Source organism: Oryctolagus cuniculus, chromosome 13, assembly GCF_964237555.1.
Source record: "Oryctolagus cuniculus chromosome 13, mOryCun1.1, whole genome shotgun sequence".
Lineage (NCBI taxonomy): Eukaryota > Metazoa > Chordata > Mammalia > Lagomorpha > Leporidae > Oryctolagus > Oryctolagus cuniculus.
The window spans coordinates 61,104,995-61,120,903 of NC_091444.1; the positions used below are offsets into that span (position 1 = coordinate 61,104,995).

A 15,909-nucleotide genomic window follows, 5' to 3' on the forward strand; every position below is an offset into this window, starting at 1 on the left:
TTAGGAAAATGGTTTTAAACAATTTTTAAAATTCACTACACTTTTTTTAAGCAGGTTTTTTTTTTTTTTTTTTTTTTTTTGACAGGCAGAGTGGACAGTGAGAGAGAGAGACAGAGAGAAAGGTCTTCCTTTGCCGTTGGTTCACCCTCCAACGGCCACCGCGCTGATCCGATGGCAGGAGCCAGGTACTTCTCCTGGTCTCCCATGGGGTGCAGGGCCCAAGCACTTGGGCCATCCTCCACTGCACTCCCGGGCCACAGCAGAGGGCTGGCCTGGAAGAGAGGCAACTGGGACAGAATCCGGTGCCCTGACCGGGACTAGAACCCGGTGTGCCGGCGCCGCTAGGTGGAGGATTAGCCTATTGAGCCGCGGCGCTGGCCTTTTTTTAGCAGTTTTAAGATGATGGGAAAATCTAGCAGAGTTCCTATGTACCCCTGTCACCCACTCTCCCTTCCCAAGAGTTTCCCTCTTAGTAATATCTTGCATTAATGCGGTACATTTGTTATCATTGTTGGCTCTTTATTGATATATTATGAATTGAAATCTAAGAGTTCACCCTATGTTGTGTAGTTCCTCGAGTCTGGACAAATGTACACTGACATTTAGTGTCTAACAGAATAGTTTCACTACCCTCCAAATCCTTCCCTATCCACTAGCCCCTGGCAATCAGTCTCCATAATTTTGCCTTTTCCAGAATGTCATGTAACCAGAATCACATGGTATATAGCATTTTTAACTGGCTTCTTTGTGTTAGTAATATATTTGAACTTCTTCCATGTCTGTTCATAGCTCGATAGCATTTTCTTTTTCAACCTGTGTAATACTGTATTTTATTGTGTGGAGGTGCCTCAATTCGTTTATTCACTTACTGTAGGACATATTGGCTGCTTCCAAGTTTGGACAACTATGAATAAAGTTGTTATAAACATTCATGTGCAGATTTTTGTATGGAAGTAAGTTTTTGATTCATTTGGATAAATACCAAGGAGTACTGTTATCGAGTCACATGTTCAGAATGGGGAAAGTTTTTGTAAGAAACTGTCAAACTGTTTTCCATGGTGATTGTACCATTTTAAGTAAATAAGTGTTTCTCTTGCCCACATTCTCACAAAACTTGGCGTTAGAGTTTTGAACATTAGCCATTATTGTTCTAGTTTTCAATCCCTAGTGATATGAGATGTTGAACATGCTTCCGTATGCTTATTTACCAGTTGCGTATTTCCTTTCTTAAGATGTCCAGATTTTCTGCTCTTTTTAAAAGTAAGTTCCTTGTGTTCTTTTTGTTGAACTTTAGAAATACTTCAAATATTTTGGATGCCAATCATTTATAAGAAACATATTTTATAATTATTTTCCTCCTGGTCTGTGGCTTATCTTTTCATTGTCTTAAAGGCAACTTTCACAGAACAAAAGGTTTTAAATTTTAATGAAGTCCAACTTCTTTTCTTTCAGATTGCACATTTGGTCTTGTATCTAAACATTAATTAAACTCAAGGTCAGCTAAATTTTCTCCTCTGTTATCTTCTAGAAGCTTTACAGTTTTGTGTCTTATATTGAGGTCTATGACATATCCCATTTTCTTTCTTGACTAGTCTCTATAATTTTTCATTTTAATGATTGCATTTGTGATATTTTCTGTTTTGCACTGTAAGTGGCATTCTGAAAATAAGGTTTCTTCTCATTTTCAATTTAACTTCCTTTTCTGTTTCTTTTCCACAGATATTTCTTTTATTATAATCTGCTATAACTTTTAATTGCTTGGACACAGGCAATAACTTCTTTAGTGGTGAACACACTATGCAATTAATAAATTATCAAAGATTTCTCATTTAAAGATGGGAATCATTTAAGCTACACAAGAAATTCACTCAACAGACATATAACTCAATGTGTATTATCCAAGTCAATGGAAACCACACAGCTGAAAAGCTGTGAAAACTCAAGAGTCCCTAAAATGGAGCATTCACAGAAAGCATGGTGTTCTAAATGAGCTTGAGCTGGTAACATGCTATTAATGAACCTGCAGTCTGCCTTTGCAGCCTAACACATATGGTGACAGGTGGAGAAACTACAAATAGCCTTGGCCTAAGAATGGAAAAAATGATAAGCCAGGGCCAAGGCTTTCAAAGTGACTTAATGACAGGAATGCAAGGGGCAGACCTGAGGACACAGAATAACGGATTACAGGCCTCCCAAAGAACCTTTGAGCACAGGGGATCTGGGCTGCAAGCCACCCTCATGCTGTCCCCACTTAGACTCGGATAGTAAATGCCAAGATGCCAGTTTGTGGGTGTGCTGAGACCCACAGCGTGTCAATACAGGGTGTCTCATGAATATCAACTTCCTAAATACAACACAACAGTCTCTAAGTCTTTGTCAGTACAGCAGACTGAGTTACTACGAACTGCACATTTCCTGGGATAATCAGCGGGTGCTGATCCGTGTTGGGTTTGGGTGCTAATAAAGAGTTGAAAGCAATTTAGCCCACCTGTTGGCTGTATCACGTTACCTGAAAGCTGGGTGGAGGGACTTGCGTGAGGGATTTAGGAGCTCTGGTTTTTAATCCCAGCTCCACATGTCGACTCATTGAACACTTCTGGCATTTGGATTTCCTCATCTTTAAAACTGGAATATGAGTTGACTTTATTGGTAAGGTGACTATGAGTAATTAACTAATGTGTTAGTGTGTCTGGTGCTATATATTTGAAGTAGAGAGCCAAACACGAATTCTAGATGTGATTCTGTCTCATCCTGCCCCAGTTTCCTCCTAGTAAGTGGTAGCTTTGGGATCCGCAAAGAGGAAAGGCCTATACTTCCGGGAATGGAGAGTCCCTACCTGTACTTCCTGGGACAAAAAGTCCTTGTCAAAGTCCCCACGGGTGCCTAAAGGTCAACCAGTGAAGATCAGACCTGCCTCAACCTTTAACCCTCATGCCCTGTATCTATAAAAGGAGGCCTCCCAATCTCTGACGCGCGACTACCCCGCCCCCGCTCTGTTGCTCTGTTGAGACCCGAGAACCTCGCCCGGGAGCAGAATCCCCAAAAAAGCCTGTGAACTAATTGATTCGTCTGCCTGGGAAGATTTGTTATGCGCCAGACACCTTGCAGTAAGGACATACATGTGATCTCCAAAAGTGCTTCAATTCTGAAGTTGATCACTTTGGCCCTTGCCTAAGGCAGTGGTTCTCAACCACCAACATGAGATAGAATCACCTTGGGGCTCAGGACTGGGCATTTCTAACAAGTTCTCAGATGTGGCTGATCCTCCTCTCCAGGGAACCACATATGAGAACCATAAGCTTATGGTAGGTACAAAAACTCTGGCCAAAGGAGAGGGAGTGAAAGAAATTTATTCATTAATCCTCCGCCTTGCGGCGCCGGAACACCGGGTTCTAGTCCCGGTCGGGGCAACGGTCGGGGCTCCGGATTCTGTCCCAGTTGCCCCTCTTCCAGGCCAGCTCTCTGCTGTGGCCAGGGAGTGCAGTGGAGGATGGCCCAAGTGCTTGGGCCCTGCACCCCATGGGAGACCAGGAGAAGCACCTGGCTCCTGCCTTCAGATCAGCGCGGTGCACCGGCCACAGCGCGCCAGCCGTGGCGGCCATTGGAGGGTGAACCAATGGCAAAAGGAAGACCTTTCTCTCTGTCTCTCTCTCTCACTGTCCACTCTGCCTGTCAAAAATAAAAAAATAAAAAAAAATAAAAAAAAGAAACTTACTCATAATCCAGGCAATTTCATGGATGTGTACCCTGTGTAGTCCCACAGTTCCCATGGCCCAGAGTCCCATGCTTGGTTCAACATTCTACTGTTATGAACAACTTGAAATTCTTAATGTTGGGCCAAATTCCTGATATACTTTGCCAAATAAATTACATAGCTAGTCCTATTTGTAGTTTTGGCTTTCAAATAAACATTGGTTGGCCGGCGCCATGGCTCAATAGGCTAATCCTCTGCCTGCGGCGCCAGCACCCCAGGTTCTAGTCCCGGTCAGGGCGCCAGATTCTGTCTCTGTTGCTCCTCTTTCAGTCCAGCTCTCTGCTGTGGCCCAGAAAGGCAGTGGAGGATGGCCAAGTGCTTGGGCTCTGCATCCGCAAGGGAGACGGGGAGAAACACCTGGCTCCTGGCTACGGATCAGCACGGTGCGCCGGCTGCAGGGCGCCGGCTGCAGCAGCCATTGGGGGGTGAACCAACGGAAAAAGGAAGACATTTCTCTCTGTCTCTCTCTCTCACTGTCCACTCTGCCTGTCAAAAAAATAAAAATTAAAAAAATAAAATAAACATTGGTTGAATGAGCTAATGTAATCTTAGAAAGACACCTTGAAAACTACAAAGAACATTCAAGCTACTTCTAGATCCAAAAAACAGGTTCACTTAGAAATAATTCTTTTAGTTACAGTATAGCATCTTGCCAGTCTGCTAATCCATCCAGTAGAGACTGCACTGTATAAGCAGGCACTCTTTAGACCAAAAGAGGACATAGACAGTCTCTGTCTTCCTCTTTAAGAGCCTCCTTCTTTTGACTTTTCCTTTTCTCTGCACACTTAGCAGACAGGGCTTCCTTCACTTCCCTAACTGAAAGCACCTTAACAGGTCATTCCCAGGATTTCTAGCAGGAAAGGCCTGTTGCATTTCAAAGCACGTCTTCAGGGAGAGAGCCACATTATTATATAAATACACATAGTTTTTGAAGGTAGGGTAGAGGACTTCATCCTTTAAGTCAGAGCAGAACTGGCAGAACCCTGTCAGTCCAGCCCACCTCTCAGACCAAAGATCACACTATCCTTACCTGATCAAGAGGGGTCCTTTTGGTACCTCAGTTGGAGGCACACCCAGGTAAGACTCCAACTACACAACCGAGATGATCATAAGCAAAGTCAAAGCTAGATATTCTCACCCACAAAAGGAAGACATCCACTTCTTTTTCAGGATGGGATTTCCTGTGTTACCACTCCTCTTGTACTTGTTTTCCTTCCAGTCATAGCCCTTGGATTTCGTTGAGTCCTGTAGTCATGTCAATAGTGTAGGGAAATGTAATGCCAAAATCCATTCGTATTGTTTTCCTGGGGCAATTGGCACCTAGCTTACAGAAATAAACAGTCTAGACAAGTTTTGCCAAGAAAACAGAAGAATGGGAGATTGATGAAGCCATTGGCTAGATTAAGAGTTTATCAGGGGGCTGGCACTATGGTGTAATGGGTAAAGCCACCACCTACAGTGTTGGCATCCCATGTGGGCTCCAGTTCAAGCCCTGGCTGCTCCACTTCTGATCCAGCTCTCTGCTATGGCCTGGGAAAGCAGTAGAAGATGGCCCACGTCCTTGGGCCCCATGGGGAAACCCAGAAGAAGCTACTGGCTCCTGGCTTCAGATTGGCCCCCTTCTGGCCATTGTGGCCATTTGGGGAGTGAACCAGCAAAGGGAAGACCTTTCTCTCTGTCTCTCCCTCTCACTATCTGTAACTGCCTCTCAAATAAAAAAAATAAAAAATCTTTAAAAAAAAAGTTTATCAGGCTGAGAAAGATTTGTTGTCTTAAAGTGATAGCTGGTGCTTACTAAGAATAGTGGTTCAAATACTGTTGTAGGAAAGATAGTCTGGGATGATAAGGTGTTAGCAGACTGGAGTTACCTCTCATCTATGTGGAGAAACCACTCTGAAAACACCAAAGACCCCAGGCCCCCATGGCCTCACTGCTTGTATATAGCAGTGGCCCAAGCACTTGGGCCATCCTCCACTGCCTTCCCGGGCCACAGCAGAGAGCTGGACTGGAAGAGGAGCAACAGGGACAGAATCCGGCGCCCCAACTGGGACTAGAACCTGGGGTGCTGGCGCCGCAGGCAGAGGATTAGCCAAGCGAGCCACGGCACTGGCCCCAGCCTTTCAATAGAAGTTGTCTCCAAGGTCTGAGAGATTTTAGGCAGATCTGGCTTTACTGCTTCCCTTTTTTAACAGCTACATATCATTAACCAAAACAACACTAAAAATAGCTTGCCAATCAATGTGTTTAAAATCTAATAGGAATGTTTTAATACAGTGCAATCCTTTGCTTCAGGGTTGAGCAAAGCATGTATAATTACCTTTACTTCTTTATTCCTTTTAAATTTTGATGTAAAAATGAGCTTTGCTTAAATCTGTTTTTTTTTCAATTTATGTGTGCAGTAAATCAAGAAGCTATAAGACACAATTTACATATTCTGGAACTGATAGAACAGTGCTACCAACTCAAAGCAATACTTACATAATGTCATAACTATACATCAACATAGTAATAAATAAAGATGGCATATTTTTCTTGGGAAAAAACTGCATCTTCATGTTGATATGGCTGTAGAGCAAGAACTCAGAAGAACTAAGAGTTGCTGTTAGTCACCACTCTTCTCTGGATGATGGTAGGATTCTACCTGCCTCCTCTGGGGGTCTAATCCATCCTATACAGACCGACCTTGCCAAGCAGCAGCTCTAGCTACATCACTTGTATTCAATTCCCTTATCAAGCCAATTGAACTAAAGGAGAGGACAACTTGGGCTGTCCCAGAGGCAGCCAGCATAAGGCTGGGGAATACTGAACTGCATGTCATGCCCTTTGCTGCCCAGATGAGCGAACAGTACAGTCGGTATGGCTAAAGGTGATCCCAAGAACACAAAGGGCAAGATGCTTGCTTATGCCTTTGGGCAAATGTGCAGAGAGCACTAGAAAAAAATCCCAAAGCCCCAGTCAATTTTGCAGAATTTTCCAAGAAGTGCTCTGAGCTCTGAGAAGAGGAAGATGATATCTGGGAAAGAGAAGTTAGATCTGAGAAAATGGAAAAGGCAGATAAAATATTCTGTGATTGGGAAATTTAGGTTCAAGCCTTCATCAAAACAGTGTGAAAGGAATGTGAAAGTTGTCAGAACCAAAATGGAGTCACCTGTGTCAACCCTAACACAAATAAGTCCAGGAGGTTATGAAGGAAGTGTTCTTATGCATAATTGCCTGATAGCAATTATCACAAATGACTGCCAGAACTACAGCATTACACAGAGGTCACTACAACCTTGTACCAAAAAGTACTTCTACAAGGACCAGCAACTAGCCTGTTCAACATCTGGTAAACATCACCCTTGTTATTAATCATTTTTGTCTTTAGAAACTTTCCCTTGAGTGTGGGCATGTAGCCTGGCAGCTAAGATGCCTGTGTCTCACATGAGAGTGCCTGAGCTTGATTCCTGGCTTCAGCTCCTGCCTCTAGCTTCCTAGCAATGCAGACCCTGAGAGGCAGGGGTGGTGGCTCAAGAATTTGGGTTCCCAACACCCATGTGGGAGGCTTGGTTTGAGTTCTCTCAGCTCCAGTATTTCACCCTGTCGCAGCCCTGGCCACTTGTGGGAATTTGGGGAATAAGCCAGTGGATATTAGTGTTTTCTCTCTGCTCCTCAAATTAAAAAAAATCATTTAACTTTCTCTTGTTTCAACCTTGTAAATAAGCCCAGAGTTTACTCCAAACAGGCATATTCCCATTGCCATTCTTTGCTGTCCCCTTCATAATTCTCTAGTACTTCCAGATAAATATCATTAGCCTTCTGAGAGTCTCTCTCCCTCTCTCTGTGATTGTTGTTTGTTTCTATTCAGGTTTACAGGGGACAAGAAGAGAAAGGACCTTTTTGACCCCCAAAGACCACCATCTGTTTTCTTTCTACTTTGTTGAGAGTTCTACTCAAAGATCAAAACCACACACTCTGGTATCTCTTTTGGAGACATGGCAAAAAGCTTGGTAAGATGTGGGATAACTTACAGCACAGTGAAAAGCAGCCTCATATCACTGGGTCAATGAAGCTGAAGAGGTACAAGGGTGTTGGTGACCCTCAGTCTGAAGGAAAATTTGATGGTATAAAGGGCCCTGCTAAAGGTTCCCTGAGAAAGGTGGGAAATGAAGATAAGGAGAGGAGGAGTAATAAAAAACAAACAAGCAAGCAAACAAAAACTGTCCATCTGTACCCTTGTGAATACCTTAGCATAGTGGGGCACTGTAATTGGCATCTACTGTCCTCATTAGGTTTAATCACAGAATTTGATCATGATCAAATTGTAGTCTTCAGAGTGCTCTAGAAGATGTCAGTGGTTTACATGAAGTAGCCACTGGCAACATCTTGAAACGGTCTTGAGGTTGTACATATTCCCAAATATTTTTAAAATGAAGTCACTCTCATGCTCTTCTCACTCCATGCACTTTGCTTTTGGCATGATGAGGTACTTAAACATGTTTCTGTCCAAATTTTCAGTTTATTTATGTATTTATATTTATTTAAAAGGCAGAGGAAGACAGATAAAAAAGAGAGAGAGAGAAAGACAGGTATCTTCCATCTGCTGGTTCACTGCCCAAGTGGCCACAATAGCTAGGGCTGCGTCAGGCTGAAGCCAGGAGCCTGAAACTCAGTTCAGGTCTCCTGTATGAGTGGCAGGGACCCAACTACTTGAGCCACCAACTGCTGCCTTTAAGAATTCATGTTAGTAGGAGGCTGGAGTTAGGAGCAGAGCTAGGGCTCAAACCCAGGAACTCTGATACAGGATGCAAGCATCCCATGTGGCTTCTTAACTGCTGTGCCAAATGCCTGCCCCTGGCCTTTTTTTTTTTTTTTTTTTTTGTAAGTTTGCACAGTGATGTTAACTATCTGGTTATTATTTAGAAATCCTTAGTTACCAGCTATACTTATCTAGTTTGTAAAAACAGCACAACACAACTAAGACAAACTCTTGATGTTTTTTGTTTGGTGTTGAGGCTGTAGGGGAAGATAACTCTGGGAAGGGCCCTAGCTCAGGGTGTGCACCTGTTGTCACTGCAGTGGTTATCCATTCTGTTTCACGTTGTCTTGTTTTTATACACTGTGACATAGCATTATGCCACCATTCTATGGGGAAAGGGAATCAGCTGGCATGAGAAGGGTTTGGAATGTCCTTTTTTTTGTTAAATGTGATAGCTTTTAAACTGTTTTTAAACAAACTGTAGAATACTTCACTGATAGCAAATCAAAGAGCCTAGTTCAAGAACCTTCAACACAATTTTAAAATTGGTTATTTTTGTTTGCTTAGAATGCTGAATTGCTTCTGAAGTTAAACTGTGTTGCATTTTTAAGACAGTTCTCCACTTAAAATATAAATAACTGTATTTAACAGATTTAATATAAAATCACAATTATAAATATAAACATAGAAAAAAACAAAAAATCCATGAAAGCATGAGTTTCCAGTTTTTATTTGCTAAACTATTACTCATTTACTTAAATTGTTAATTCAAACATTTAACAAAAATTATGAGAAAAGCCATGCATTTTTTAAAAAGACATTTATTTGAAAAGCAGAAAGAGAGAGAGAGAGAGATCTTTCACCCACTCATGCACTCCTTAAATGACCACAATACACTGGTCTGGGCCAGGCTGAAGTTGGGAGCCAGGAACTTCATCCAGGTCTCCCACACGGGTGGCAGGAACTCAAGTACTTGAGCCATGGCTTCTCATGCATATTAGCAGGAAGCTGGATTGGAAGTTAAATTGCACACCAGTATGAAAAGTGGGCATCCCCAGTTGTAGCTTAACCCATAAAAAATAATTTAAAGTTGAGAAATTCTATACATTAAATTATAATTTTCTGAATGTTAAAAAATAGTCACTATTCGAATTTCCCAGCCAAATACCTAAGCTCACCTTGATGAACAACAGTGATGGTATGGCAGCATAGATGAGAACCACTTTAAAAAGTCGATTCTTCATGATATTTGTGGGGAATTTGAAACAATTTCCAGAAGTGTTTCCAACCCTGCCACCCTCGATCTACAAGATGGGAGATGGGCTAGAGGTTGACATAATAACCAATCATGTTTCAGGTAATGAAGCCTCTGTAAAAATTCCTGAACCTATAGGGCTCAGAGAGCATCTGAGCTGGTGAACATATGAGAGTTCCCAGAGGGTGGCAAACCACCAGATGGCATAGAAGTCCCAATACTTTCCCTGATACTCTTCCCTGGGCATCTTTTCCACCTGGCTGCTCCTGATTTGTATCTTTTATAATAAACTGGGAATATAGTAAGTAAACTCTTCCTGAGTTCTATGAGCCACTCTGGTCCATGATCAAACCCAAAAGGGAACAGCAGGAACTATTCACGTAGAGCTGATTGGTCAGCAGGACAAGTCACAACCTAAGACTTGCAATTGGCAGATTATGGGACTGAGTCCTAAACTTATGGGGTTTTTACTAACTCCAATTAGTGTCAGAATGGAATTAAATTGTAGGTGTCCACAGAGAATTGGAGAATTGTTTGATTGGGGGAGGAACCCCTGGAACAGTTGGTCACAATTATTCTACAGAAAAATGTAGACAGTCTTTTTTTCCATAGGTGCTTGTGCTGAAGTAGGTGCCAGGGTAAAAGTCAGGCTTCTGCATGCAGAGGATGAGATGACCTGCATCAGAATTTTCACACACCATGCCTCTGGTCAAAAGGGTCATGCTAAATTCAGCTCAAAGCAATTTCTAGTATTTCCAAAAAAAATTGAAACAAGGATCTAAATCCTAAAATTATTTTGATAGGGTACATCTTAATTGGCTGCTTAGGGACTAAATAAAAATTTAATTTCTTAATCTCTTTGACATTAATGGTAATTGCTATCTGAAAACATGTCCTCCTTATGCAACTTACTATAATGATGTTTAAAAATATCATAGGACCAGATTGCTGTTTCATCATGTCACCTGCTGATTTTATACTGTTCTTACATTCAGACCCAAAAGGTTACCTCAGGCTACTTGAAGAATGTCAAGTCTGTTCTGGGTCATCTCTGTGCCAGTTAGCTTCTGTTCTTGTCTCTGTCCATTAAAGCAAAAGGAAAAGAGCAATATTTTGCAAACAGTTTTTGAGGAGATGATTATCTCATCCCAACATATTGCTGGATTTGAAATAAAAACTATAATTCCACATTTCTATGTGAAAGAATTGCTAATCAATGGTTTTGTTTCACTTTCAAAAATAAACATCAAAACTCTGTACCATTGAGAAAGGAGGGAAGAGTGGAAAAAAAGAAAATTTAGCATAAAGGGTTCTTCTTTGCCATCGTCAGAATCCGCAGTTACTTTATGGTTTATAGTCCAAACCGGGATATGTCCTCTGAAGGTGAAAGGAGAGGTTGTTGATATTTATGTTGAAGACAACTTCTCTATCAACTGAGCACTCCCTACACAGAAGACTATGTAAGGGATTTTCTCACAGGCTGGGAATACAAAGAGGCCAAACAAATCACAACTTCTGCTAAAATTTGGTTGGGGGGAGATGTTAACAAAAAGAGAGAAATACATCATGAGACAGCTAAATGAGGTACCTTGATGATCCAGGGTGACTATTACAGGCTGAGGATTTCATTGAGGAAGCCTATTCTGCTCTGGATTTCTGCTAGTTATTAAATCTTACAATTTTGTTGTTATTTATAGTTTCCCCAAACACCTTCAGACACATTTTATTTGCCCTACATGGCAACATGGAGATATTGGCAAGGCAGACTCTACTCTGTTCCCCTCACAGGTGAAGCAGCAGAATCCAAGGAGACAGATTCACCTGTAAACATCACTGCCATGAATGGTGGATGCAGAACAGAAGCCAGGGGCTCCAGCTTCAGGTCTAGTGCCCCCCACTATGGTATTCATCCCTGCAGTTCCAGGAGTAAGACTGGAGTGTGGAGAATAAACCTACAAGCTTAGCTAGATCATAACTCAAATCAATAATGGGAGAAAACGTAAAACTTCAGTTTAAACAGGGGTTAAAATTATGGAAAACTCTTGGCTCCAAGACTAAAATTACTAACTGCCTACATCCTGTATCAGAGCTTCTTGGTTCAAGTCTTGATTCTGCTCCCAATTCCAGCTTCCTACTATGTGTAACCTAGGTGGCAGCAGGTGATGGCTTAAGTAGTTAGGTCCTTCTCACCCACAAGGGAGACCTGGATTGGGTTCTCAGCTTCAGCATGATTCTGCAGATTTTCAGGGAGTGAACCAGCATATGGGAACACTCTGTCTCTCTCATACTATCTCTATCTCTATTTCTCTCCCATTCTCAAATAAATAAAATAAAAGGAAATGATTTTTAAAAAGAAAAGCTATTACTAATTTAATATATATAATTATACATATGACAATTTAAATATTTTATAATTAAGCATAGGCACCAAATAGTCTAATAAATTAAATTTATGATTAGATGATAATGCAAATGTGTATTTGTAACACATCACCATATATTATTACTTACATTTAAAATATAATTTTACTGCACATTGGATGCATCATTTCTGCTCTGCTATTGCTCCTTCTTACCCTTTTTTTATTGTTCGTGTTCTTTTGCTGCCCCTTCTCTTCCCTCTCCTCCTCCTCCCTCCTTTCTGCATTGCTTTCTTTAACCAAAATACAGTAAGTTTTCAAGTTCCTTGATTCCCCATATTTATAATAATTCTTGCAGCTAAAAGAATATTAACATGGGAATGCTAACCTGATTTACTTATAACATATTGGATACATGTATTGTTATACTCAATAGATATGTATAATTAAAATAATAGTGAAAGAAAAAAAAAAGAGTATTCCTAAAGGTTCGGGAACTAGTTTTTAGTCTTTCTCTTTTATATGAATCTAAAAGAAATCATGGCCGGCTCCGCGGCTCACTAGGCTAATCCTCCGCCTTGTGGCGCCAGCACACCAGGTTCTAGTCCCGGTCGGGGCACCGGATTCTGTCCCGGTTGCCCCTCTTCCAGGCCAGCTCTCTGCTGTGGCCCGGATGTGCAGTGGAGGATGGCCCAAGTGCTTGGGCCCTGCACCCCATGGGAGACCAGGAGAAGTACCTGGCTCCTGCCATCGGATCAGGGTGGTGCGCCGGCCGCAGCACGCCAGCCGCAGCGGCCATTGGAGGGTGAACCAACGGCAAAGGAAGACCTTTCTCTCTGTCTCTCTCTCTCACTGTCCACTCTGCCTGTCAAAAAATAAAAATAAACAAATAAATAAAAAGATAAAAGAAATCATTTAATCTTTCTTCCTTTGCCTAGTGATTTTTTTTCTTTCTATAATACTTCCTTATACCAATACCAAGTTACAGGTAAAAGACAGTTGTACCCAGTGTCCAGATAAATCTCAGGTCTGAACTGAAAAAGGCTCTGGAGGACCACCCAAAGCTGGCACTTTAGTGGCCTGAAATTCAGTAGATCCCTGCCATCCAATTTCTATATGTGATTGGGCCATGGAGGTGATAAGGCCAGCTTCCCATGTTAGAGTGCTACTTAAGCCTGTCAGCTTCATTAACTCTGCCCCAATCCTAACCCACCTTCTCCCCCATGTGTATACAGGAAGGGAAAGCAAGAGCAAGGACTGTGTGGATCAGCCCACCGGATGAAGGAAAGGCAGAAGCACATTCACACTCACATACATGCATTTTGTCCTGCTGAAATACAGTAAAAGTAAACATTAAGGCAATCTTAAGGGGAAAAAGTAAAACACCAGGGAAAGTGTCTAGTCTAAAAAAACATGAGTGGAGTGTGAAAGAGTTGGGGGATCGCTAGACCACCAGCCACTCAGTTCTACCCTGGACACCCACTGAAGATTAGAATTTGTGATGATAGTAATAATAAGCAACAACTGAATGTTTCTGTTTTCAGCTATTATGGCCACACACACATCATTCTTCCATAATGAAATGATTGCCCTAGTGTCAAAAGTGGTTATATTCCCTCTCCCTCTCCTCTACAAGTAGGCAGGGCTGGCTTGGCCAGACAACCACCAAGGAGACATCTGGGAAATTATAAGTTCCCTGGGTCCAGGACTGAGGCCAAGAGGTTTTCATATAAATTGATAAGAACTACAGTAGCTGGTGGAGAAGGCAAAAGCAATAGGCCCTTGAATTCCATACGCCGAGGCAAACAGCAAAGTAGAAAAGCTAGAACCAGAGACAACACTCCAAGAGCTTGAACCAGAGTCATTGGCTCACAGAGGGGAGAGGCTGGGTGCAGTGACTGCCTCCACTTGCTCATCTTAAAGGTTTGGCTAAAACCTTTAGCCAAACTCTGACTGGGAAGGTCATGTTGCCAGGGTGCTGGGATTTGACTGGCTGCATGCAGAGTGGTCAGGGCATTTTCCTTCTTCTGCCTCAATCTGACTCTGTGCCCAAACAGCACTGCTCTTGTCAGAGTCCTGAGCTTCCAGCCTAGTGACTCATCCATCAGCAACTTTCTAATACATACACACACTCCATGAGCACATGAGTTTGATGCGTGTGTTATTTGTTTGTTTTAGGCACAATATCCAAGTATATTTAAGAAAAAAAGGGCCTAATTTTTCTCAAGACAACCGAAGTGAGTAGCACTGCACAGTGCTGGCCACATAAATAGCTCTTCACTTTACAGTCTGCCCCCACATCTATGGTTTCCATATCCACGATTCAACCAACCATGGATTCAAAGTGTTCTGGGGAAAAAAAAGACATGCATGGACTTTTTTCTTGTCACAATTCCCTACACAATATAGCATAATAATAAATATTTACATTGTATTAGGTGTTACAAGTAGCATAAGAGATGATTTAAAGCACACAAGAGAATGTGCGTGTCATATACACAAATACTACACTATTTTATACAAGAGATTTGAGCATCCCAGGATTTTGATATCTGTGGGGAGGTCCTGGAACCAATCCTTGCAAATAATGAGGGATGACTGTACTATATAGAGCAGGTTAGCATCATGGCATTGGAGACCCTTAGGTAACTGAGAACCACTTCAGTGTAACTAAGTATGATCTTATATAAATACAGATAGGTAGTTGGAAAGCCTTGAGTTAGCCAGGCAAGAGTGTTTGACACAGTCCCCACTTTCAATTTGGGACTTCATCTTTTATTTGTATAACTCAACAGCCAATTCAAGAGTTAGTTTCAGAACTAAGAAATAGTCTTCTCCACAGTTAATGTCTAATTCTTCATGGCTTACCAAACAGAAAACCGTAAGAAACTTTGGAAACCTAAATTTGTTTTGGTTTTTCTTATATACTTTTGGATTTCAAAGGTCATAGGGTTATGACTCAAATCAATGATGTCTGGGCTTCCCCTCTTCTGCAAAAAGGAAGCCTCGCTCCCAGGCTCACACATGAAGAGTAGGGTATTGAGTAGAAGGATATGTCTGAGACATGGCCAGTGGAAGAACAGAGCTGCTTCCACCTTGGGCCTTCACTTGAGGCTTCTTGCTATTTGTCTACACAGCCATCTCTGTTCTAAAGGGATTACAGACAACATGGTTGATGACATCCAAACTCACACTGTAAATCTTTGGCAGCTCCCAGGATCAAATCTAAGACTCACAGTCAACTGTTGTCAACATGGAAGTATCCCCATCTCCTTCTGATTATACCCTTCAGTCTCTTTAGCTACTTCCTTTAAACTGTGAGAAAGTTCACAGCGCAGCATTGTGGAGGGTGGCCAAGGACTTACAACATCTCCTTTTGTGATCTTCCCTGAGTACTTCGGAGGTTCCTTTGCAACACGTCAGGAGCACTGTGAGCAAATGGCCGAAAGAGCTAGAGAGACCGTCCAGCGCATCCAAGCTGTGTGCCAGCAATCCCTGAAGAGATGCAGTGATTTGGAGGTGGGATACAGACTCAGCAGGGACCTTGCACAAACTAGTCCACTGGAGACAGATCTCTCTTCACCCCCACCCTGGTTGAAAATCAGTGATCTCAGTTGTTAGGAAGGAGCTTTATTAAATTTATATTTAGCATGTGAGGTTGTGGATAACCCTATCTCTGTTCCTGAGAAACAACTGTTTACTATTCTAACACCCCAGAAGCCTGGCAACCGACTAGCAGACGACTAGCAAATGTAAGCTCATAAAGCTCATGTGCAGCTGTTCTGTAAGGGACCCCTGCCCT

General features: G+C 42.1%; 1 long non-coding RNA gene across 1 annotated transcript in view; it reads right to left on the reverse strand.

Moving 5' to 3' along the window:
* Positions 1-8,599: 8,599 nt before the first annotated feature.
* LOC138844983 (uncharacterized) overlaps positions 8,600-15,909 on the reverse strand; it is a 41,625-nt gene continuing 34,315 nt past the window's right edge. Inside the window, exon 3 of the long non-coding RNA XR_011381536.1 lies at positions 8,600-10,826. This is a non-coding gene — a long non-coding RNA (uncharacterized lncRNA). The remainder of the gene's footprint in view (positions 10,827-15,909) is intronic.